Raw genomic sequence first — 22,273 nt, forward strand, 5'->3', positions numbered from 1 at the left:
TAAGGGTCAGTGGCTACTGCATTGAAGCTGTAGAAAGTAAAAAAGATCAAAGCTTGAGAGTCAGAAACCAGCAAAATCAACCCCTTTTGTGGTCTTGCATACATTACTGTGCCACATTTTACCAACAGGGAACTCTGTTAGTAATTTATAATGAACTCCTGGCATGTAAGACTAAAAAAGTGCATGTAATGAGTTTTAGTATGAAATAGATCTTTCCCTTTTACATTATATGCATTTTCTTTCTGATCAGTTTTACCTTTACAAATAAGAAAACAAAAGCAAAGTTCCATAGAGAAAAGAAATCTTCCTGTTATCCAGTCATCAGGAGAATGTTGAGTATCTAGATTTGACAAAACACCTACTTCAAGTAAGAGACTTGTGGCTCTGTGGCGCAATGGATAGCGCATTGGACTTCTAGGGAACTGATGTGATTCAAAGGTTGTGGGTTCGAGTCCCACCAGAGTCGTATTTTAAAGTTTGTGTGACATTCATACTTTGTCTCAGTTGTTGGAAATATGAAAAAGGAAAAAAAATGTATCAGATCTGCGCTTCATATTAACATTTAGAGAAAATTAGAAGCCGTATTTAGGTTTGAACTTGTCAAAGAACGTAGAAGGAGCAGATACTAAAGGCTCATTGACACAAACAATAGCATATAGGGCACAATAAATTATTGCATATTGTTTGTCTAGTGATTGGTGTTCTGTTTCCTGTTTTCAGTAGTCCCAATTTCTTTTTTTAATTTGAACCTTTTTAAAAGTCATTTTTGTATGTGTTTACAAGATATGCAAAACGTGGACATTCTTTGGCTAAAAAGTGTCGAAATAAGTTTAAAGATGAGAACAGAGTGATATCAGCTGCCTTGTCCTCATAAACACTTTCTGCTTCGCTAACGAGATCACTGAAATCATGTAAGCAGGTAATTTTTGGAGAGCCGAAATTCAGTGGAAATGAGTTTTTTGTTATTAAGTTAATTTTTATGGTAAGAAATTAGTTTATAATTTTGGACAAATCATCTGATCTCTTTTCATAATAATCTAGCGTTAACACAAATTACCACTATAAAATCTGAAGCAGTAAACTTTGTGAAAGCCAAATTTTGTATCAGTCTGAAATCTTTTGGCCATTAATGTACAGTCCTAGATATTTTTAGAAAAACTGTAAAAGGAAAAAATGAGGAATGGAAAAACTTCTAAAGAAAAGCTTAGCTGACTTCTAAAATCAGGATATCTAGCAGGAGCACTTCAGAAAATTTCCCTGCATTCATTTGGACTAAAACAAATGTTCTCTGATAGTCTTATCATATGGCTAAAATTATTTCCTTTGTTTTGACTAATATCCTTCCCAAACCAGTGTCCCATTAGCGTACAACGAAACTGATGTTCCAAGCCATTTTTCTAGGCTTAAGTTCCTAAGGGTCAGTGGCTACTGCATTTAAGCTGTAGAAAGTAAAAAAGATCAAAGCTTGAGAGTCAGAAACCAGCAAAATCAACCCCTTTTGTGGTCTTGCATACATTACTGTGCCACATTTTACCAACAGGGAACTCTGTTAGTAATTTATAATGAACTCCTGGCATGTAAGACTAAAAAAGTGCATGTAATGAGTTTTAGTATGAAATAGATCTTTCCCTTTTACATTATATGCATTTTCTTTCTGATCAGTTTTACCTTTACAAATAAGAAAACAAAAGCAAAGTTTCATAGAGAAAAGAAATCTTTCTGTTATCCAGTCATCAGGAAAATGTTGAGTATCTAGATTTGACAAAACACCTACTTCAAGTAAGAGACTTGTGGCTCTGTGGCGCAATGGATAGCGCATTGGACTTCTAGGGAACTGATGTGATTCAAAGGTTGTGGGTTCGAGTCCCACCAGAGTCGTATTTTAAAGTTTGTGTGACATTCATACTTTGTCTCAGTTGTTGGAAATATGAAAAAGGAAAAAAAAATTATCAGATCTGCGCTTCATATTAACATTTAGAGAAAATTAGAAGTCCGAGTCCCACTAGAGTCGTATTTTAAAGTTTGTGTGACATTCATACTTTGTCTCAGTTGTTGGAAATATGAAAAAGGAAAAAAAATGTATCAGATCTGCGCTTCATATTAACATTTAGAGAAAATTAGAAGCCGTATTTAGGTTTGAACTTGTCAAAGAACGTAGAAGGAGCAGATACTAAAGGCTCATTGACACAAACAATAGCATATAGGGCACAATAAATTATTGCATATTGTTTGTCTAGTAATTGGTGTTCTGTTTCCTGTTTTCAGTAGTCCCAAGTTCTTTTTTTAATTTGAACCTTTTTAAAAGTCATTTTTGTATGTGTTTACAAGATATGCAAAACGTGGACATTCTTTGGCTAAAAAGTGTCGAAATAAGTTTAAAGATGAGAACAGAGTGATATCAGCTGCCTTGTCCTCATAAACACTTTCTGCTTCGCTAACGAGATCACTGAAATCATGTAAGCAGGTAATTTTTGGAGAGCCGAAATTCAGTGGAAATGAGTTTTTTGTTATTAAGTTAATTTTTATGGTAAGAAATTAGTTTATAATTTTGGACAAATCATCTGATCTCTTTTCATAATAATCTAGCGTTAACACAAATTACCACTATAAAATCTGAAGCAGTAAACTTTGTGAAAGCCAAATTTTGTATCAGTCTGAAATCTTTTGGCCATTAATGTACAGTCCTAGATATTTTTAGAAAAACTGTAAAAGGAAAAAATGAGGAAAGGAAAAACTTCTAAAGAAAAGCATTGCTGACTTCTAAAATCAGGATATCTAGCAGGAACACTCCAGAAAATTTCCCTGCATTTATTTGGACTAAAACAAATGTTCTCTGATAGTCTTATCATATGGCTAAAATTATTTCCTTTGTTTTGACTAATATCCTTCCCAAACCAGTGTCCCATTAGCGTACAACGAAACTGATGTTCCAAGCCATTTTTCTAGGCTTAAGTTCCTAAGGGTCAGTGGCTACTGCATTGAAGCTGTAGAAAGTAAAAAAGATCAAAGCTTGAGAGTCAGAAACCAGCAAAATCAACCCCTTTTGTGGTCTTGCATACATTACTGTGCCACATTTTACTAACAGGGAACTCTGTTAGTAATTTATAATGAACTCCTGGCATGTAAGACTAAAAAAGTGCATGTAATGAGTTTTAGTATGAAATAGATCTTTCCCTTTTACATTATATGCATTTTCTTTCTGATCAGTTTTACCTTTACAAATAAGAAAACAAAAGCAAAGTTCCATAGAGAAAAGAAATCTTTCTGTTATCCAGTCATCAGGAAAATGTTGAGTATCTAGATTTGACAAAACACCTACTTCAAGTAAAAGACTTGTGGCTCTGTGGTGCAATGGATAGCGCATTGGACTTCTAGGTAACTGATGTGATTCAAAGGTTGTGGGTTCGAGTCCCACCAGAGTCGTATTTTAAAGTTTGTGTGACATTCATACTTTGTCTCAGTTGTTGGAAATGTGAAAAAGGAAAAAAAATGTATCAGATCTGCGCTTCATATTAACATTTAGAGAAAATTAGAAGCCGTATTTAGGTTTGAACTTGTCAAAGAACGTAGAAGGAGCAGATACTAAAGGCTCATTGACACAAACAATAGCATATAGGGCACAATAAATTATTGCATATTGTTTGTCTAGTGATTGGTGTTCTGTTTCCTGTTTTCAGTAGTCCCAAGTTCTTTTTTTAATTTGAACCTTTTTAAAAGTCATTTTTGTATGTGTTTACAAGATATGCAAAACGTGGACATTCTTTGGCTAAAAAGTGTCGAAATAAGTTTAAAGATGAGAACAGAGTGATATCAGCTGCCTTGTCCTCATAAACACTTTCTGCTTCGCTAACGAGATCACTGAAATCATGTAAGCAGGTAATTTTTGGAGAGCCGAAATTCAGTGGAAATGAGTTTTTTGTTATTAAGTTAATTTTTATGGTAAGAAATTAGTTTATAATTTTGGACAAATCATCTGATCTCTTTTCATAATAATCTAGCGTTAACACAAATTACCACTATAAAATCTGAAGCAGTAAACTTTGTGAAAGCCAAATTTTGTATCAGTCTGAAATCTTTTGGCCATTAATGTACAGTCCTAGATATTTTTAGAAAAACTGTAAAAGGAAAAAATGAGGAAAGGAAAAACTTCTAAAGAAAAGCATAGCTGACTTCTAAAATCAGGATATCTAGCAGGAGCACTCCAGAAAATTTCCCTGCATTTATTTGGACTAAAACAAATATTCTCTGATAGTCTTATCATATGGCTAAAATTATTTCCTTTGTTTTGACTAATATCCTTCCCAAACCAGTGTCCCATTAGCGTACAACGAAACTGATGTTCCAAGCCATTTTTCTAGGCTTAAGTTCCTAAGGGTCAGAGGCTACTGCATTGAAGCTGTAGAAAGTAAAAAAGATCAAAGCTTGAGAGTCAGAAACCAGCAAAATCAACCCCTTTTGTGGTCTTGCATACATTACTGTGCCACATTTTACCAACAGGGAACTCTGTTAGTAATTTATAATGAACTCCTGGCATGTAAGACTAAAAAAGTGCATGTAATGAGTTTTAGTATGAAATAGATCTTTCCCTTTTACATTATATGCATTTTCTTTCTGATCAGTTTTACCTTTACAAATAAGAAAACAAAAGCAAAGTTCCATAGAGAAAAGAAATCTTTCTGTTATCCAGTCATCAGGAAAATGCTGAGTATCTAGATTTGACAAAACACCTACTGCAAGTAAGAGACTTGTGGCTCTGTGGCGCAATGGATAGCGCATTGGACTTCTAGGGAACTGATGTGATTCAAAGGTTGTGGGTTCGAGTCCCACCAGAGTCGTATTTTAAAGTTTGTGTGACATTCATACTTTGTCTCAGTTGTTGGAAATATGAAAAAGGAAAAAAAATGTATCAGATCTGCGCTTCATATTAACATTTAGAGAAAATTAGAAGCCGTATTTAGGTTTGAACTTGTCAAAGAACGTAGAAGGAGCAGATACTAAAGGCTCATTGACACAAACAATAGCATATAGGGCACAATAAATTATTGCATATTGTTTGTCTAGTGATTGGTGTTCTGTTTCCTGTTTTCAGTAGTTCCAAGTTCTTTTTTTAATTTGAACCTTTTTAAAAGTCATTTTTGTATGTGTTTACAAGATATGCAAAACGTGGACATTCTTTGGCTAAAAAGTGTCGAAATAAGTTTAAAGATGAGAACAGAGTGATATCAGCTGCCTTGTCCTCATAAACACTTTCTGCTTCGCTAACGAGATCACTGAAATCATGTAAGCAAGTAATTTTTGGAGAGCCGAAATTCAGTGGAAATGAGTTTTTTGTTATTAAGTTAATTTTTATGGTAAGAAATTAGTTTATAATTTTGGACAAATCATCTGATCTCTTTTCATAATAATCTAGCGTTAACACAAATTACCACTATAAAATCTGAAGCAGTAAACTTTGTGAAAGCCAAATTTTGTATCAGTCTGAAATCTTTTGGCCATTAATGTACAGTCCTAGATATTTTTAGAAAAACTGTAAAAGGAAAAAATGAGGAAAGGAAAAACTTCTAAAGAAAAGCATAGCTGACTTCTAAAATCAGGATATCTAGCAGGAGCACTCCAGAAAATTTCCCTGCATTTATTTGGACTAAAACAAATGTTCTCTGATAGTCTTATCATATGGCTAAAATTATTTCCTTTGTTTTGACTAATATCCTTCCCAAACCAGTGTCCCATTAGCGTACAACGAAACTGATGTTCCAAGCCATTTTTCTAGGCTTAAGTTCCTAAGGGTCAGTGGCTACTGCATTGAAGCTGTAGAAAGTAAAAAAGATCAAAGCTTGAGAGTCAGAAACCAGCAAAATCAACCTCTTTTGTGGTCTTGCATACATTACTGTGCCACATTTTACCAACAGGGAACTCTGTTAGTAATTTATAATGAACTCCTGGCATGTAAGACTAAAAAAGTGCATGTAATGAGTTTTAGTATGAAATAGATCTTTCCCTTTTACATTATATGCATTTTCTTTCTGATCAGTTTTACCTTTACAAATAAGAAAACAAAAGCAAAGTTCCATAGAGAAAAGAAATCTTTCTGTTATCCAGTCATCAGGAACATGTTGAGTATCTAGATTTGACAAAACACCTACTTCAAGTAAGAGACTTGTGGCTCTGTGGCGCAATGGATAGCGCATTGGACTTCTAGGGAACTGATGTGATTCAAAGGTTGTGGGTTCGAGTCCCACTAGAGTCATATTTTAAAGTTTGTGTGACATTCATACTTTGTCTCAGTTGTTGGAAATATGAAAAAGGAAAAAAAATGTATCAGATCTGCGCTTCATATTAACATTTAGAGAAAATTAGAAGCCGTATTTAGGTTTGAACTTGTCAAAGAACGTAGAAGGAGCAGAAACAAAAGGCTCATTGACAAACAATAGCATATAGGGCACAATAAATTATTGCATATTGTTTGTCTAGTGATTGGTGTTCAGTTTCCTGTTTTCAGTAGTCCCAAGTTGTTTTTTTAATTTGAACCTTTTTAAAAGTCATTTTTGTATGTGTTTACAAGATATGCAAAACGTGGACATTCTTTGGCTAAAAAGTGTCGAAATAAGTTTAAAGATGAGAACAGAGTGATATCAGCTGCCTTGTCCTCATAAACACTTTCTGCTTCGCTAACGAGATCACTGAAATCATGTAAGCAGGTAATTTTTGGAGAGCCGAAATTCAGTGGAAATGAGTTTTTTGTTATTAAGTTAATTTTTATGGTAAGAAATTAGTTTATAATTTTGGACAAATCATCTGATCTCTTTTCATAATAATCTAGCGTTAACACAAATTACCACTATAAAATCTGAAGCAGTAAACTTTGTGAAAGCCAAATTTTGTATCAGTCTGAAATCTTTTGGCCATTAATGTACAGTCCTAGATATTTTTAGAAAAACTGTAAAAGGAAAAAATGAGGAAAGGAAAAACTTCTAAAGAAAAGCATAGCTGACTTCTAAAATCAGGATATCTAGCAGGAGCACTCCAGAAAATTTCCCTGCATTTATTTGGACTAAAACAAATGTTCTCTGATAGTCTTATCATATGGCTAAAATTATTTCCTTTGTTTTGACTAATATCCTTCCCAAACCAGTGTCCCATTAGCGTACAACGAAACTGATGTTCCAAGCCATTTTTCTAGGCTTAAGTTCCTAAGGGTCAGAGGCTACTGCATTGAAGCTGTAGAAAGTAAAAAAGATCAAAGCTTGAGAGTCAGAAACCAGCAAAATCAACCCCTTTTGTGGTCTTGCATACATTACTGTGCCACATTTTACCAACAGGGAACTCTGTTAGTAATTTATAATGAACTCCTGGCATGTAAGACTAAAAAAGTGCATGTAATGAGTTTTAGTATGAAATAGATCTTTCCCTTTTACATTATATGCATTTTCTTTCTGATCAGTTTTACCTTTACAAATAAGAAAACAAAAGCAAAGTTCCATAGAGAAAAGAAATCTTTCTGTTATCCAGTCATCAGGAACATGTTGAGTATCTAGATTTGACAAAACACCTACTTCAAGTAAGAGACTTGTGGCTCTGTGGCGCAATGGATAGCGCATTGGACTTCTAGGGAACTGATGTGATTCAAAGGTTGTGGGTTCGAGTCCCACTAGAGTCATATTTTAAAGTTTGTGTGACATTCATACTTTGTCTCAGTTGTTGGAAATATGAAAAAGGAAAAAAAATGTATCAGATCTGCGCTTCATATTAACATTTAGAGAAAATTAGAAGCCGTATTTAGGTTTGAACTTGTCAAAGAACGTAGAAGGAGCAGAAACAAAAGGCTCATTGACACAAACAATAGCATATAGGGCACAATAAATTATTGCATATTGTTTGTCTAGTGATTGGTGTTCAGTTTCCTGTTTTCAGTAGTCCCAAGTTGTTTTTTTAATTTGAACCTTTTTAAAAGTCATTTTTGTATGTGTTTACAAGATATGCAAAACGTGGACATTCTTTGGCTAAAAAGTGTCGAAATAAGTTTAAAGATGAGAACAGAGTGATATCAGCTGCCTTGTCCTCATAAACACTTTCTGCTTCGCTAACGAGATCACTGAAATCATGTAAGCAGGTAATTTTTGGAGAGCCGAAATTCAGTGGAAATGAGTTTTTTGTTATTAAGTTAATTTTTATGGTAAGAAATTAGTTTATAATTTTGGACAAATCATCTGATCTCTTTTCATAATAATCTAGCGTTAACACAAATTACCACTATAAAATCTGAAGCAGTAAACTTTGTGAAAGCCAAATTTTGTATCAGTCTGAAATCTTTTGGCCATTAATGTACAGTCCTAGATATTTTTAGAAAAACTGTAAAAGGAAAAAATGAGGAAAGGAAAAACTTCTAAAGAAAAGCATAGCTGACTTCTAAAATCAGGATATCTAGCAGGAGCACTCCAGAAAATTTCCCTGCATTTATTTGGACTAAAACAAATGTTCTCTGATAGTCTTATCATATGGCTAAAATTATTTCCTTTGTTTTGACTAATATCCTTCCCAAACCAGTGTCCCATTAGCGTACAACGAAACTGATGTTCCAAGCCATTTTTCTAGGCTTAAGTTCCTAAGGGTCAGAGGCTACTGCATTGAAGCTGTAGAAAGTAAAAAAGATCAAAGCTTGAGAGTCAGAAACCAGCAAAATCAACCCCTTTTGTGGTCTTGCATACATTACTGTGCCACATTTTACCAACAGGGAACTCTGTTAGTAATTTATAATGAACTCCTGGCATGTAAGACTAAAAAAGTACATGTAATGAGTTTTAGTATGAAATAGATCTTTCCCTTTTACATTATATGTATTTTCTTTCTGATCAGTTTTACCTTTACAAATAAGAAAACAAAAGCAAAGTTCCATAGAGAAAAGAAATCTTTCTGTTATCCAGTCATCAGGAAAATGTTGAGTATCTAGATTTGACAAAACACCTACTTCAAGTAAGAGACTTGTGGCTCTGTGGCGCAATGGATAGCGCATTGGACTTCTAGGGAACTGATGTGATTCAAAGGTTGTGGGTTCGAGTCCCACCAGAGTCGTATTTTAAAGTTTGTGTGACATTCATACTTTGTCTCAGTTGTTGGAAATATGAAAAAGGAAAAAAAATGTATCAGATCTGCGCTCCATATTAACATTTAGAGAAAATTAGAAGCCGTATTTAGGTTTGAACTTGTCAAAGAACGTAGAAGGAGCAGATACTAAAGGCTCATTGACACAAACAATAGCATATAGGGCACAATAAATTATTGCATATTGTTTGTCTAGTGATTGGTGTTCTGTTTCCTGTTTTCAGTAGTCCCAAGTTCTTTTTTTAATTTGAACCTTTTTAAAAGTCATTTTTGTATGTGTTTACAAGATATGCAAAACGTGGACATTCTTTGGCTAAAAAGTGTCGAAATAAGTTTAAAGATGAGAACAGAGTGATATCAGCTGCCTTGTCCTCATAAACACTTTCTGCTTCGCTAACGAGATCACTGAAATCATGTAAGCAGGTAATTTTTGGAGAGCCGAAATTCAGTGGAAATGAGTTTTTTGTTATTAAGTTAATTTTTATGGTAAGAAATTAGTTTATAATTTTGGACAAATCATCTGATCTCTTTTCATAATAATCTAGCGTTAACACAAATTACCACTATAAAATCTGAAGCAGTAAACTTTGTGAAAGCCAAATTTTGTATCAGTCTGAAATCTTTTGGCCATTAATGTACAGTCCTAGATATTTTTAGAAAAACTGTAAAAGGAAAAAATGAGGAAAGGAAAAACTTCTAAAGAAAAGCATAGCTGACTTCTAAAATCAGGATATCTAGCAGGAGCACTCCAGAAAATTTCCCTGCATTTATTTGGACTAAAACAAATGTTCTCTGATAGTCTTATCATATGGCTAAAATTATTTCCTTTGTTTTGACTAATATCCTTCCCAAACCAGTGTCCCATTAGCGTACAACGAAACTGATGTTCCAAGCCATTTTTCTAGGCTTAAGTTCCTAAGGGTCAGTGGCTACTGCATTGAAGCTGTAGAAAGTAAAAAAGATCAAAGCTTGAGAGTCAGAAACCAGCAAAATCAACCCCTTTTGTGGTCTTGCATACATTACTGTGCCACATTTTACCAACAGGGAACTCTGTTAGTAATTTATAATGAACTCCTGGCATGTAAGACTAAAAAAGTGCATGTAATGAGTTTTAGTATGAAATAGATCTTTCCCTTTTACATTATATGCATTTTCTTTCTGATCAGTTTTACCTTTACAAATAAGAAAAAAAAAGCAAAGTTCCATAGAGAAAAGAAATCTTTCTGTTATCCAGTCATCAGGAACATGTTGAGTATCTAGATTTGACAAAACACCTACTTCAAGTAAGAGACTTGTGGCTCTGTGGCGCAATGGATAGCGCATTGGACTTCTAGGGAACTGATGTGATTCAAAGGTTGTGGGTTCGAGTCCCACTAGAGTCATATTTTAAAGTTTGTGTGACATTCATACTTTGTCTCAGTTGTTGGAAATATGAAAAAGGAAAAAAAATGTATCAGATCTGCGCTTCATATTAACATTTAGAGAAAATTAGAAGCCGTATTTAGGTTTGAACTTGTCAAAGAACGTAGAAGGAGCAGAAACAAAAGGCTCATTGACACAAACAATAGCATATAGGGCACAATAAATTATTGCATATTGTTTGTCTAGTGATTGGTGTTCAGTTTCCTGTTTTCAGTAGTCCCAAGTTGTTTTTTTAATTTGAACCTTTTTAAAAGTCATTTTTGTATGTGTTTACAAGATATGCAAAACGTGGACATTCTTTGGCTAAAAAGTGTCGAAATAAGTTTAACCCCTTAGTGACGGAGCCAAATTTTTTAAATCTGACCAGTGTCACTTTATGTGATAATAACTCTGCAACGCTTCAACAAATCCCAGTGATTTTGAGACTGTTTTTTCATGACACATTATGCTTTATGATAATGGTAAATCTAGGTCAATATGTTTTGTGTTTATTTATAAAAAGTATAAAAAATTTTAGTAAAATGTTAAAAAATTTGCACTTTTCTAAATTTGAATGATTATCTCTTTAATCCAGATGGTCACACCACAGCAAACCATTAATAAATAACATTTCCCACATGTCGGCTTTACAACAGCACCATTTGTAAAATGTTATTTTGTTTTGTTAGCATTTTATGAGGTTTAAAAATGTAGCATAAATTTTTCATATTTTCAAGGAAATTTACACAATTTCTTTTTTTAGGGACTTATCCATGTTTGAAGTGACTTTAGGGGTCCTATATATTAGAAAAACCCCAAAAGTGATAACATTTTAAAAACAGTACCCCTTGACATATTGAAAACTGCTGTCAGGTAGTTTATTAACCATTCAGGTGCTTTACAGGAATTAATGAAGAGTGGCATGACAGAATTGAAAATGTGTATTTTTACCACCTAAATGCCTCTAACTTCTGAACAGATTACTACAGCAGTCAGACTGTAAGGCTGCTATTTGGTCATGAACTGACATGGCAAACATCAGGACCACAAAATCATGATCTGAGGGCACCAATTTGGATAAAGAGGAAGCCCTCACACTCTGTTAACCATTTATATGATGTAGTCACTACTGACCGCAGCATCTAAGGGGTTAAACAGATTTGGATGGTGCAAACACTGATCATGGCTGATACAGCAAGTTGTCAGCTATAGTGTACAGCCGACAGCTGCTGGATTGTCACCTGTATGGGGATGCTATTCTCTTATATCTCAGGTCAGTTAAAAGACGTATTGGCTGTCATTAAGGGGTTAAAGATGAGAACAGAGTGATATCAGCTGCCTTGTCCTCATAAACACTTTCTGCTTCGCTAACGAGATCACTGAAATCATGTAAGCAGGTAATTTTTGGAGAGCCGAAATTCAGTGGAAATGAGTTTTTTGTTATTAAGTTAATTTTTATGGTAAGAAATTAGTTTATAATTTTGGACAAATCATCTGATCTCTTTTCATAATAATCTAGCGTTAACACAAATTACCACTATAAAATCTGAAGCAGTAAACTTTGTGAAAGCCAAATTTTGTATCAGTCTGAAATCTTTTGGCCATTAATGTACAGTCCTAGATATTTTTAGAAAAACTGTAAAAGGAAAAAATGAGGAAAGGAAAAACTTCTAAAGAAAAGCATAGCTGACTTCTAAAATCAGGATATCTAGCAGGAGCACTCCAGAAAATTTCCCTGCATTTATTTGGACTAAAACAAATGTTCTCTGATAGTCTTATCATATGGCTAAAATTATTTCCTTTGTTTTGACTAATATCCTTCCCAAACCAGTGTCCCATTAGCGTACAACGAAACTGATGTTCCAAGCCATTTTTCTAGGCTTAAGTTCCTAAGGGTCAGAGGCTACTGCATTGAAGCTGTAGAAAGTAAAAAAGATCAAAGCTTGAGAGTCAGAAACCAGCAAAATCAACCCCTTTTGTGGTCTTGCATACATTACTGTGCCACATTTTACCAACAGGGAACTCTGTTAGTAATTTATAATGAACTCCTGGCATGTAAGACTAAAAAAGTACATGTAATGAGTTTTAGTATGAAATAGATCTTTCCCTTTTACATTATATGTATTTTCTTTCTGATCAGTTTTACCTTTACAAATAAGAAAACAAAAGCAAAGTTCCATAGAGAAAAGAAATCTTTCTGTTATCCAGTCATCAGGAAAATGTTGAGTATCTAGATTTGACAAAACACCTACTTCAAGTAAGAGACTTGTGGCTCTGTGGCGCAATGGATAGCGCATTGGACTTCTAGGGAACTGATGTGATTCAAAGGTTGTGGGTTCGAGTCCCACCAGAGTCGTATTTTAAAGTTTGTGTGACATTCATACTTTGTCTTAGTTGTTGGAAATATGAAAAAGGAAAAAAAATGTATCAGATCTGCGCTCCATATTAACATTTAGAGAAAATTAGAAGCCGTATTTAGGTTTGAACTTGTCAAAGAACGTAGAAGGAGCAGATACTAAAGGCTCATTGACACAAACAATAGCATATAGGGCACAATAAATTATTGCATATTGTTTGTCTAGTGATTGGTGTTCTGTTTCCTGTTTTCAGTAGTCCCAAGTTCTTTTTTTAATTTGAACCTTTTTAAAAGTCATTTTTGTATGTGTTTACAAGATATGCAAAACGTGGACATTCTTTGGCTAAAAAGTGTCGAAATAAGTTTAAAGATGAGAACAGAGTGATATCAGCTGCCTTGTCCTCATAAACACTTTCTGCTTCGCTAACGAGATCACTGAAATCATGTAAGCAGGTAATTTTTGGAGAGCCGAAATTCAGTGGAAATGAGTTTTTTGTTATTAAGTTAATTTTTATGGTAAGAAATTAGTTTATAATTTTGGACAAATCATCTGATCTCTTTTCATAATAATCTAGCATTAACACAAATTACCACTATAAAATCTGAAGCAGTAAACTTTGTGAAAGCCAAATTTTGTATCAGTCTGAAATCTTTTGGCCATTAATGTACAGTCCTAGATATTTTTAGAAAAACTGTAAAAGGAAAAAATGAGGAAAGGAAAAACTTCTAAAGAAAAGCATAGCTGACTTCTAAAATCAGGATATCTAGCAGGAGCACTCCAGAAAATTTCCCTGCATTTATTTGGACTAAAACAAATGTTCTCTGATAGTCTTATCATATGGCTAAAATTATTTCCTTTGTTTTGACTAATATCCTTCCCAAACCAGTGTCCCATTAGCGTACAACGAAACTGATGTTCCAAGCCATTTTTCTAGGCTTAAGTTCCTAAGGGTCAGTGGCTACTGCATTGAAGCTGTAGAAAGTAAAAAAGATCAAAGCTTGAGAGTCAGAAACCAGCAAAATCAACCCCTTTTGTGGTCTTGCATACATTACTGTGCCACATTTTACCAACAGGGAACTCTGTTAGTAATTTATAATGAACTCCTGGCATGTAAGACTAAAAAAGTGCATGTAATGAGTTTTAGTATGAAATAGATCTTTCCCTTTTACATTATATGCATTTTCTTTCTGATCAGTTTTACCTTTACAAATAAGAAAACAAAAGCAAAGTTCCATAGAGAAAAGAAATCTTTCTGTTATCCAGTCATCAGTAACATGTTGTGTATCTAGATTTGACAAAACACCTACTTCAAGTAAGAGACTTGTGGCTCTGTGGCGCAATGGATAGCGCATTGGACTTCTAGGGAACTGATGTGATTCAAAGGTTGTGGGTTCGAGTCCCACTAGAGTCATATTTTAAAGTTTGTGTGACATTCATACTTTGTCTCAGTTGTTGGAAATATGAAAAAGGAAAAAAAATGTATCAGATCTGCGCTTCATATTAACATTTAGAGAAAATTAGAAGCCGTATTTAGGTTTGAACTTGTCAAAGAACGTAGAAGGAGCAGAAACAAAAGGCTCATTGACACAAACAATAGCATATAGGGCACAATAAATTATTGCATATTGTTTGTCTAGTGATTGGTGTTCAGTTTCCTGTTTTCAGTAGTCCCAAGTTGTTTTTTTAATTTGAACCTTTTTAAAAGTCATTTTTGTATGTGTTTACAAGATATGCAAAACGTGGACATTCTTTGGCTAAAAAGTGTCGAAATAAGTTTAAAGATGAGAACAGAGTGATATCAGCTGCCTTGTCCTCATAAACACTTTCTGCTTCGCTAACGAGATCACTGAAATCATGTAAGCAGGTAATTTTTGGAGAGCCGAAATTCAGTGGAAATGAGTTTTTTGTTATTAAGTTAATTTTTATGGTAAGAAATTAGTTTATAATTTTGGACAAATCATCTGATCTCTTTTCATAATAATCTAGCGTTAACACAAATTACCACTATAAAATCTGAAGCAGTAAACTTTGTGAAAGCCAAATTTTGTATCAGTCTGAAATCTTTTGGCCATTAATGTACAGTCCTAGATATTTTTAGAAAAACTGTAAAAGGAAAAAATGAGGAAAGGAAAAACTTCTAAAGAAAAGCATAGCTGACTTCTAAAATCAGGATATCTAGCAGGAGCACTCCAGAAAATTTCCCTGCATTTATTTGGACTAAAACAAATGTTCTCTGATAGTCTTATCATATGGCTAAAATTATTTCCTTTGTTTTGACTAATATCCTTCCCAAACCAGTGTCCCATTAGCGTACAACGAAACTGATGTTCCAAGCCATTTTTCTAGGCTTAAGTTCCTAAGGGTCAGAGGCTACTGCATTGAAGCTGTAGAAAGTAAAAAAGATCAAAGCTTGAGAGTCAGAAACCAGCAAAATCAACCCCTTTTGTGGTCTTGCATACATTACTGTGCCACATTTTACCAACAGGGAACTCTGTTAGTAATTTATAATGAACTCCTGGCATGTAAGACTAAAAAAGTACATGTAATGAGTTTTAGTATGAAATAGATCTTTCCCTTTTACATTATATGTATTTTCTTTCTGATCAGTTTTACCTTTACAAATAAGAAAACAAAAGCAAAGTTCCATAGAGAAAAGAAATCTTTCTGTTATCCAGTCATCAGGAAAATGTTGAGTATCTAGATTTGACAAAACACCTACTTCAAGTAAGAGACTTGTGGCTCTGTGGCGCAATGGATAGCGCATTGGACTTCTAGGGAACTGATGTGATTCAAAGGTTGTGGGTTCGAGTCCCACCAGAGTCGTATTTTAAAGTTTGTGTGACATTCATACTTTGTCTTAGTTGTTGGAAATATGAAAAAGGAAAAAAAATGTATCAGATCTGCGCTCCATATTAACATTTAGAGAAAATTAGAAGCCGTATTTAGGTTTGAACTTGTCAAAGAACGTAGAAGGAGCAGATACTAAAGGCTCATTGACACAAACAATAGCATATAGGGCACAATAAATTATTGCATATTGTTTGTCTAGTGATTGGTGTTCTGTTTCCTGTTTTCAGTAGTCCCAAGTTCTTTTTTTAATTTGAACCTTTTTAAAAGTCATTTTTGTATGTGTTTACAAGATATGCAAAACGTGGACATTCTTTGGCTAAAAAGTGTCGAAATAAGTTTAAAGATGAGAACAGAGTGATATCAGCTGCCTTGTCCTCATAAACACTTTCTGCTTCGCTAACGAGATCACTGAAATCATGTAAGCAGGTAATTTTTGGAGAGCCGAAATTCAGTGGAAATGAGTTTTTTGTTATTAAGTTAATTTTTATGGTAAGAAATTAGTTTATAATTTTGGACAAATCATCTGATCTCTTTTCATAATAATCTAGCATTAACACAAATTACCACTATAAAATCTGAAGCAGTAAACTTTGTGAAAGCCAAATTTTGTATCAGTCTGAAATCTTTTGGCCATTAATGTACAGTCCTAGATATTTTTAGAAAAACTGTAAAAGGAAAAAATGAGGAAAGGAAAAACTTCTAAAGAAAAGCATAGCTGACTTCTAAAATCAGGATATCTAGCAGGAGCACTCCAGAAAATTTCCCTGCATTTATTTGGACTAAAACAAATGTTCTCTGATAGTCTTATCATATGGCTAAAATTATTTCCTTTGTTTTGACTAATATCCTTCCCAAACCAGTGTCCCATTAGCGTACAACGAAACTGATGTTCCAAGCCATTTTTCTAGGCTTAAGTTCCTAAGGGTCAGTGGCTACTGCATTGAAGCTGTAGAAAGTAAAAAAGATCAAAGCTTGAGAGTCAGAAACCAGCAAAATCAACCCCTTTTGTGGTCTTGCATACATTACTGTGCCACATTTTACCAACAGGGAACTCTGTTAGTAATTTATAATGAACTCCTGGCATGTAAGACTAAAAAAGTGCATGTAATGAGTTTTAGTATGAAATAGATCTTTCCCTTTTACATTATATGCATTTTCTTTCTGATCAGTTTTACCTTTACAAATAAGAAAACAAAAGCAAAGTTCCATAGAGAAAAGAAATCTTTCTGTTATCCAGTCATCAGGAACATGTTGAGTATCTAGATTTGACAAAACACCTACTTCAAGTAAGAGACTTGTGGCTCTGTGGCGCAATGGATAGCGCATTGGACTTCTAGGGAACTGATGTGATTCAAAGGTTGTGGGTTCGAGTCCCACTAGAGTCATATTTTAAAGTTTGTGTGACATTCATACTTTGTCTCAGTTGTTGGAAATATGAAAAAGGAAAAAAAATGTATCAGATCTGCGCTTCATATTAACATTTAGAGAAAATTAGAAGCCGTATTTAGGTTTGAACTTGTCAAAGAACGTAGAAGGAGCAGAAACAAAAGGCTCATTGACACAAACAATAGCATATAGGGCACAATAAATTATTGCATATTGTTTGTCTAGTGATTGGTGTTCAGTTTCCTGTTTTCAGTAGTCCCAAGTTGTTTTTTTAATTTGAACCTTTTTAAAAGTCATTTTTGTATGTGTTTACAAGATATGCAAAACGTGGACATTCTTTGGCTAAAAAGTGTCGAAATAAGTTTAAAGATGAGAACAGAGTGATATCAGCTGCCTTGTCCTCATAAACACTTTCTGCTTCGCTAACGAGATCACTGAAATCATGTAAGCAGGTAATTTTTGGAGAGCCGAAATTCAGTGGAAATGAGTTTTTTGTTATTAAGTTAATTTTTATGGTAAGAAATTAGTTTATAATTTTGGACAAATCATCTGATCTCTTTTCATAATAATCTAGCGTTAACACAAATTACCACTATAAAATCTGAAGCAGTAAACTTTGTGAAAGCCAAATTTTGTATCAGTCTGAAATCTTTTGGCCATTAATGTACAGTCCTAGATATTTTTAGAAAAACTGTAAAAGGAAAAAATGAGGAAAGGAAAAACTTCTAAAGAAAAGCATAGCTGACTTCTAAAATCAGGATATCTAGCAGGAGCACTCCAGAAAATTTCCCTGCATTTATTTGGACTAAAACAAATGTTCTCTGATAGTCTTATCATATGGCTAAAATTATTTCCTTTGTTTTGACTAATATCCTTCCCAAACCAGTGTCCCATTAGCGTACAACGAAACTGATGTTCCAAGCCATTTTTCTAGGCTTAAGTTCCTAAGGGTCAGAGGCTACTGCATTGAAGCTGTAGAAAGTAAAAAAGATCAAAGCTTGAGAGTCAGAAACCAGCAAAATCAACCCCTTTTGTGGTCTTGCATACATTACTGTGCCACATTTTACCAACAGGGAACTCTGTTAGTAATTTATAATGAACTCCTGGCATGTAAGACTAAAAAAGTACATGTAATGAGTTTTAGTATGAAATAGATCTTTCCCTTTTACATTATATGTATTTTCTTTCTGATCAGTTTTACCTTTACAAATAAGAAAACAAAAGCAAAGTTCCATAGAGAAAAGAAATCTTTCTGTTATCCAGTCATCAGGAAAATGTTGAGTATCTAGATTTGACAAAACACCTACTTCAAGTAAGAGACTTGTGGCTCTGTGGCGCAATGGATAGCGCATTGGACTTCTAGGGAACTGATGTGATTCAAAGGTTGTGGGTTCGAGTCCCACCAGAGTCGTATTTTAAAGTTTGTGTGACATTCATACTTTGTCTTAGTTGTTGGAAATATGAAAAAGGAAAAAAAATGTATCAGATCTGCGCTCCATATTAACATTTAGAGAAAATTAGAAGCCGTATTTAGGTTTGAACTTGTCAAAGAACGTAGAAGGAGCAGATACTAAAGGCTCATTGACACAAACAATAGCATATAGGGCACAATAAATTATTGCATATTGTTTGTCTAGTGATTGGTGTTCTGTTTCCTGTTTTCAGTAGTCCCAAGTTCTTTTTTTAATTTGAACCTTTTTAAAAGTCATTTTTGTATGTGTTTACAAGATATGCAAAACGTGGACATTCTTTGGCTAAAAAGTGTCGAAATAAGTTTAAAGATGAGAACAGAGTGATATCAGCTGCCTTGTCCTCATAAACACTTTCTGCTTCGCTAACGAGATCACTGAAATCATGTAAGCAGGTAATTTTTGGAGAGCCGAAATTCAGTGGAAATGAGTTTTTTGTTATTAAGTTAATTTTTATGGTAAGAAATTAGTTTATAATTTTGGACAAATCATCTGATCTCTTTTCATAATAATCTAGCATTAACACAAATTACCACTATAAAATCTGAAGCAGTAAACTTTGTGAAAGCCAAATTTTGTATCAGTCTGAAATCTTTTGGCCATTAATGTACAGTCCTAGATATTTTTAGAAAAACTGTAAAAGGAAAAAATGAGGAAAGGAAAAACTTCTAAAGAAAAGCATAGCTGACTTCTAAAATCAGGATATCTAGCAGGAGCACTCCAGAAAATTTCCCTGCATTTATTTGGACTAAAACAAATGTTCTCTGATAGTCTTATCATATGGCTAAAATTATTTCCTTTGTTTTGACTAATATCCTTCCCAAACCAGTGTCCCATTAGCGTACAACGAAACTGATGTTCCAAGCCATTTTTCTAGGCTTAAGTTCCTAAGGGTCAGTGGCTACTGCATTGAAGCTGTAGAAAGTAAAAAAGATCAAAGCTTGAGAGTCAGAAACCAGCAAAATCAACCCCTTTTGTGGTCTTGCATACATTACTGTGCCACATTTTACCAACAGGGAACTCTGTTAGTAATTTATAATGAACTCCTGGCATGTAAGACTAAAAAAGTGCATGTAATGAGTTTTAGTATGAAATAGATCTTTCCCTTTTACATTATATGCATTTTCTTTCTGATCAGTTTTACCTTTACAAATAAGAAAACAAAAGCAAAGTTCCATAGAGAAAAGAAATCTTTCTGTTATCCAGTCATCAGGAACATGTTGAGTATCTAGATTTGACAAAACACCTACTTCAAGTAAGAGACTTGTGGCTCTGTGGCGCAATGGATAGCGCATTGGACTTCTAGGGAACTGATGTGATTCAAAGGTTGTGGGTTCGAGTCCCACTAGAGTCATATTTTAAAGTTTGTGTGACATTCATACTTTGTCTCAGTTGTTGGAAATATGAAAAAGGAAAAAAAATGTATCAGATCTGCGCTTCATATTAACATTTAGAGAAAATTAGAAGCCGTATTTAGGTTTGAACTTGTCAAAGAACGTAGAAGGAGCAGAAACAAAAGGCTCATTGACACAAACAATAGCATATAGGGCACAATAAATTATTGCATATTGTTTGTCTAGTGATTGGTGTTCAGTTTCCTGTTTTCAGTAGTCCCAAGTTGTTTTTTTAATTTGAACCTTTTTAAAAGTCATTTTTGTATGTGTTTACAAGATATGCAAAACGTGGACATTCTTTGGCTAAAAAGTGTCGAAATAAGTTTAAAGATGAGAACAGAGTGATATCAGCTGCCTTGTCCTCATAAACACTTTCTGCTTCGCTAACGAGATCACTGAAATCATGTAAGCAGGTAATTTTTGGAGAGCCGAAATTCAGTGGAAATGAGTTTTTTGTTATTAAGTTAATTTTTATGGTAAGAAATTAGTTTATAATTTTGGACAAATCATCTGATCTCTTTTCATAATAATCTAGCGTTAACACAAATTACCACTATAAAATCTGAAGCAGTAAACTTTGTGAAAGCCAAATTTTGTATCAGTCTGAAATCTTTTGGCCATTAATGTACAGTCCTAGATATTTTTAGAAAAACTGTAAAAGGAAAAAATGAGGAAAGGAAAAACTTCTAAAGAAAAGCATAGCTGACTTCTAAAATCAGGATATCTAGCAGGAGCACTCCAGAAAATTTCCCTGCATTTATTTGGACTAAAACAAATGTTCTCTGATAGTCTTATCATATGGCTAAAATTATTTCCTTTGTTTTGACTAATATCCTTCCCAAACCAGTGTCCCATTAGCGTACAACGAAACTGATGTTCCAAGCCATTTTTCTAGGCTTAAGTTCCTAAGGGTCAGAGGCTACTGCATTGAAGCTGTAGAAAGTAAAAAAGATCAAAGCTTGAGAGTCAGAAACCAGCAAAATCAACCCCTTTTGTGGTCTTGCATACATTACTGTGCCACATTTTACCAACAGGGAACTCTGTTAGTAATTTATAATGAACTCCTGGCATGTAAGACTAAAAAAGTACATGTAATGAGTTTTAGTATGAAATAGATCTTTCCCTTTTACATTATATGTATTTTCTTTCTGATCAGTTTTACCTTTACAAATAAGAAAACAAAAGCAAAGTTCCATAGAGAAAAGAAATCTTTCTGTTATCCAGTCATCAGGAAAATGTTGAGTATCTAGATTTGACAAAACACCTACTTCAAGTAAGAGACTTGTGGCTCTGTGGCGCAATGGATAGCGCATTGGACTTCTAGGGAACTGATGTGATTCAAAGGTTGTGGGTTCGAGTCCCACCAGAGTCGTATTTTAAAGTTTGTGTGACATTCATACTTTGTCTTAGTTGTTGGAAATATGAAAAAGGAAAAAAAATGTATCAGATCTGCGCTCCATATTAACATTTAGAGAAAATTAGAAGCCGTATTTAGGTTTGAACTTGTCAAAGAACGTAGAAGGAGCAGATACTAAAGGCTCATTGACACAAACAATAGCATATAGGGCACAATAAATTATTGCATATTGTTTGTCTAGTGATTGGTGTTCTGTTTCCTGTTTTCAGTAGTCCCAAGTTCTTTTTTTAATTTGAACCTTTTTAAAAGTCATTTTTGTATGTGTTTACAAGATATGCAAAACGTGGACATTCTTTGGCTAAAAAGTGTCGAAATAAGTTTAAAGATGAGAACAGAGTGATATCAGCTGCCTTGTCCTCATAAACACTTTCTGCTTCGCTAACGAGATCACTGAAATCATGTAAGCAGGTAATTTTTGGAGAGCCGAAATTCAGTGGAAATGAGTTTTTTGTTATTAAGTTAATTTTTATGGTAAGAAATTAGTTTATAATTTTGGACAAATCATCTGATCTCTTTTCATAATAATCTAGCATTAACACAAATTACCACTATAAAATCTGAAGCAGTAAACTTTGTGAAAGCCAAATTTTGTATCAGTCTGAAATCTTTTGGCCATTAATGTACAGTCCTAGATATTTTTAGAAAAACTGTAAAAGGAAAAAATGAGGAAAGGAAAAACTTCTAAAGAAAAGCATAGCTGACTTCTAAAATCAGGATATCTAGCAGGAGCACTCCAGAAAATTTCCCTGCATTTATTTGGACTAAAACAAATGTTCTCTGATAGTCTTATCATATGGCTAAAATTATTTCCTTTGTTTTGACTAATATCCTTCCCAAACCAGTGTCCCATTAGCGTACAACGAAACTGATGTTCCAAGCCATTTTTCTAGGCTTAAGTTC

The 22,273-nt window shown here is 34.0% G+C and overlaps 15 non-coding genes across 15 annotated transcripts; all 15 read left to right on the forward strand.

Moving 5' to 3' along the window:
- Positions 1-380: 380 nt before the first annotated feature.
- TRNAR-UCU (transfer RNA arginine (anticodon UCU)) lies at positions 381-466 on the forward strand. The gene is given in 2 exon segments: positions 381-417; positions 431-466. It is a non-coding gene; the product is annotated as a tRNA-Arg (tRNA).
- Positions 467-1,792: 1,326 nt separating this feature from the next.
- Positions 1,793-1,878, forward strand: TRNAR-UCU (transfer RNA arginine (anticodon UCU)). Its single transcript is given in 2 exon segments — positions 1,793-1,829; positions 1,843-1,878. It is a non-coding gene; the product is annotated as a tRNA-Arg (tRNA).
- A 1,459-nt stretch (positions 1,879-3,337) lies between these two features.
- On the forward strand, positions 3,338-3,423 carry TRNAR-UCU (transfer RNA arginine (anticodon UCU)). Its single transcript is given in 2 exon segments — positions 3,338-3,374; positions 3,388-3,423. It is a non-coding gene; the product is annotated as a tRNA-Arg (tRNA).
- Positions 3,424-4,749: 1,326 nt separating this feature from the next.
- On the forward strand, positions 4,750-4,835 carry TRNAR-UCU (transfer RNA arginine (anticodon UCU)). The gene is given in 2 exon segments: positions 4,750-4,786; positions 4,800-4,835. It is a non-coding gene; the product is annotated as a tRNA-Arg (tRNA).
- A 1,326-nt stretch (positions 4,836-6,161) lies between these two features.
- TRNAR-UCU (transfer RNA arginine (anticodon UCU)) lies at positions 6,162-6,247 on the forward strand. Its single transcript is given in 2 exon segments — positions 6,162-6,198; positions 6,212-6,247. It is a non-coding gene; the product is annotated as a tRNA-Arg (tRNA).
- Positions 6,248-7,571: 1,324 nt separating this feature from the next.
- On the forward strand, positions 7,572-7,657 carry TRNAR-UCU (transfer RNA arginine (anticodon UCU)). Its single transcript is given in 2 exon segments — positions 7,572-7,608; positions 7,622-7,657. It is a non-coding gene; the product is annotated as a tRNA-Arg (tRNA).
- A 1,326-nt stretch (positions 7,658-8,983) lies between these two features.
- Positions 8,984-9,069, forward strand: TRNAR-UCU (transfer RNA arginine (anticodon UCU)). Its single transcript is given in 2 exon segments — positions 8,984-9,020; positions 9,034-9,069. It is a non-coding gene; the product is annotated as a tRNA-Arg (tRNA).
- Positions 9,070-10,395: 1,326 nt separating this feature from the next.
- TRNAR-UCU (transfer RNA arginine (anticodon UCU)) lies at positions 10,396-10,481 on the forward strand. Its single transcript is given in 2 exon segments — positions 10,396-10,432; positions 10,446-10,481. It is a non-coding gene; the product is annotated as a tRNA-Arg (tRNA).
- Positions 10,482-12,770: 2,289 nt separating this feature from the next.
- On the forward strand, positions 12,771-12,856 carry TRNAR-UCU (transfer RNA arginine (anticodon UCU)). Its single transcript is given in 2 exon segments — positions 12,771-12,807; positions 12,821-12,856. It is a non-coding gene; the product is annotated as a tRNA-Arg (tRNA).
- Positions 12,857-14,182: 1,326 nt separating this feature from the next.
- Positions 14,183-14,268, forward strand: TRNAR-UCU (transfer RNA arginine (anticodon UCU)). Its single transcript is given in 2 exon segments — positions 14,183-14,219; positions 14,233-14,268. It is a non-coding gene; the product is annotated as a tRNA-Arg (tRNA).
- A 1,326-nt stretch (positions 14,269-15,594) lies between these two features.
- Positions 15,595-15,680, forward strand: TRNAR-UCU (transfer RNA arginine (anticodon UCU)). The gene is given in 2 exon segments: positions 15,595-15,631; positions 15,645-15,680. It is a non-coding gene; the product is annotated as a tRNA-Arg (tRNA).
- A 1,326-nt stretch (positions 15,681-17,006) lies between these two features.
- Positions 17,007-17,092, forward strand: TRNAR-UCU (transfer RNA arginine (anticodon UCU)). Its single transcript is given in 2 exon segments — positions 17,007-17,043; positions 17,057-17,092. It is a non-coding gene; the product is annotated as a tRNA-Arg (tRNA).
- Positions 17,093-18,418: 1,326 nt separating this feature from the next.
- TRNAR-UCU (transfer RNA arginine (anticodon UCU)) lies at positions 18,419-18,504 on the forward strand. Its single transcript is given in 2 exon segments — positions 18,419-18,455; positions 18,469-18,504. It is a non-coding gene; the product is annotated as a tRNA-Arg (tRNA).
- A 1,326-nt stretch (positions 18,505-19,830) lies between these two features.
- On the forward strand, positions 19,831-19,916 carry TRNAR-UCU (transfer RNA arginine (anticodon UCU)). The gene is given in 2 exon segments: positions 19,831-19,867; positions 19,881-19,916. It is a non-coding gene; the product is annotated as a tRNA-Arg (tRNA).
- Positions 19,917-21,242: 1,326 nt separating this feature from the next.
- TRNAR-UCU (transfer RNA arginine (anticodon UCU)) lies at positions 21,243-21,328 on the forward strand. The gene is given in 2 exon segments: positions 21,243-21,279; positions 21,293-21,328. It is a non-coding gene; the product is annotated as a tRNA-Arg (tRNA).
- The last annotated feature ends 945 nt before the right edge of the window (positions 21,329-22,273 follow it).

The sequence above is a fragment of the Ranitomeya variabilis genome, chromosome 1 (assembly GCF_051348905.1).
Source record: "Ranitomeya variabilis isolate aRanVar5 chromosome 1, aRanVar5.hap1, whole genome shotgun sequence".
Classification (NCBI taxonomy): Eukaryota; Metazoa; Chordata; class Amphibia; order Anura; family Dendrobatidae; genus Ranitomeya; species Ranitomeya variabilis.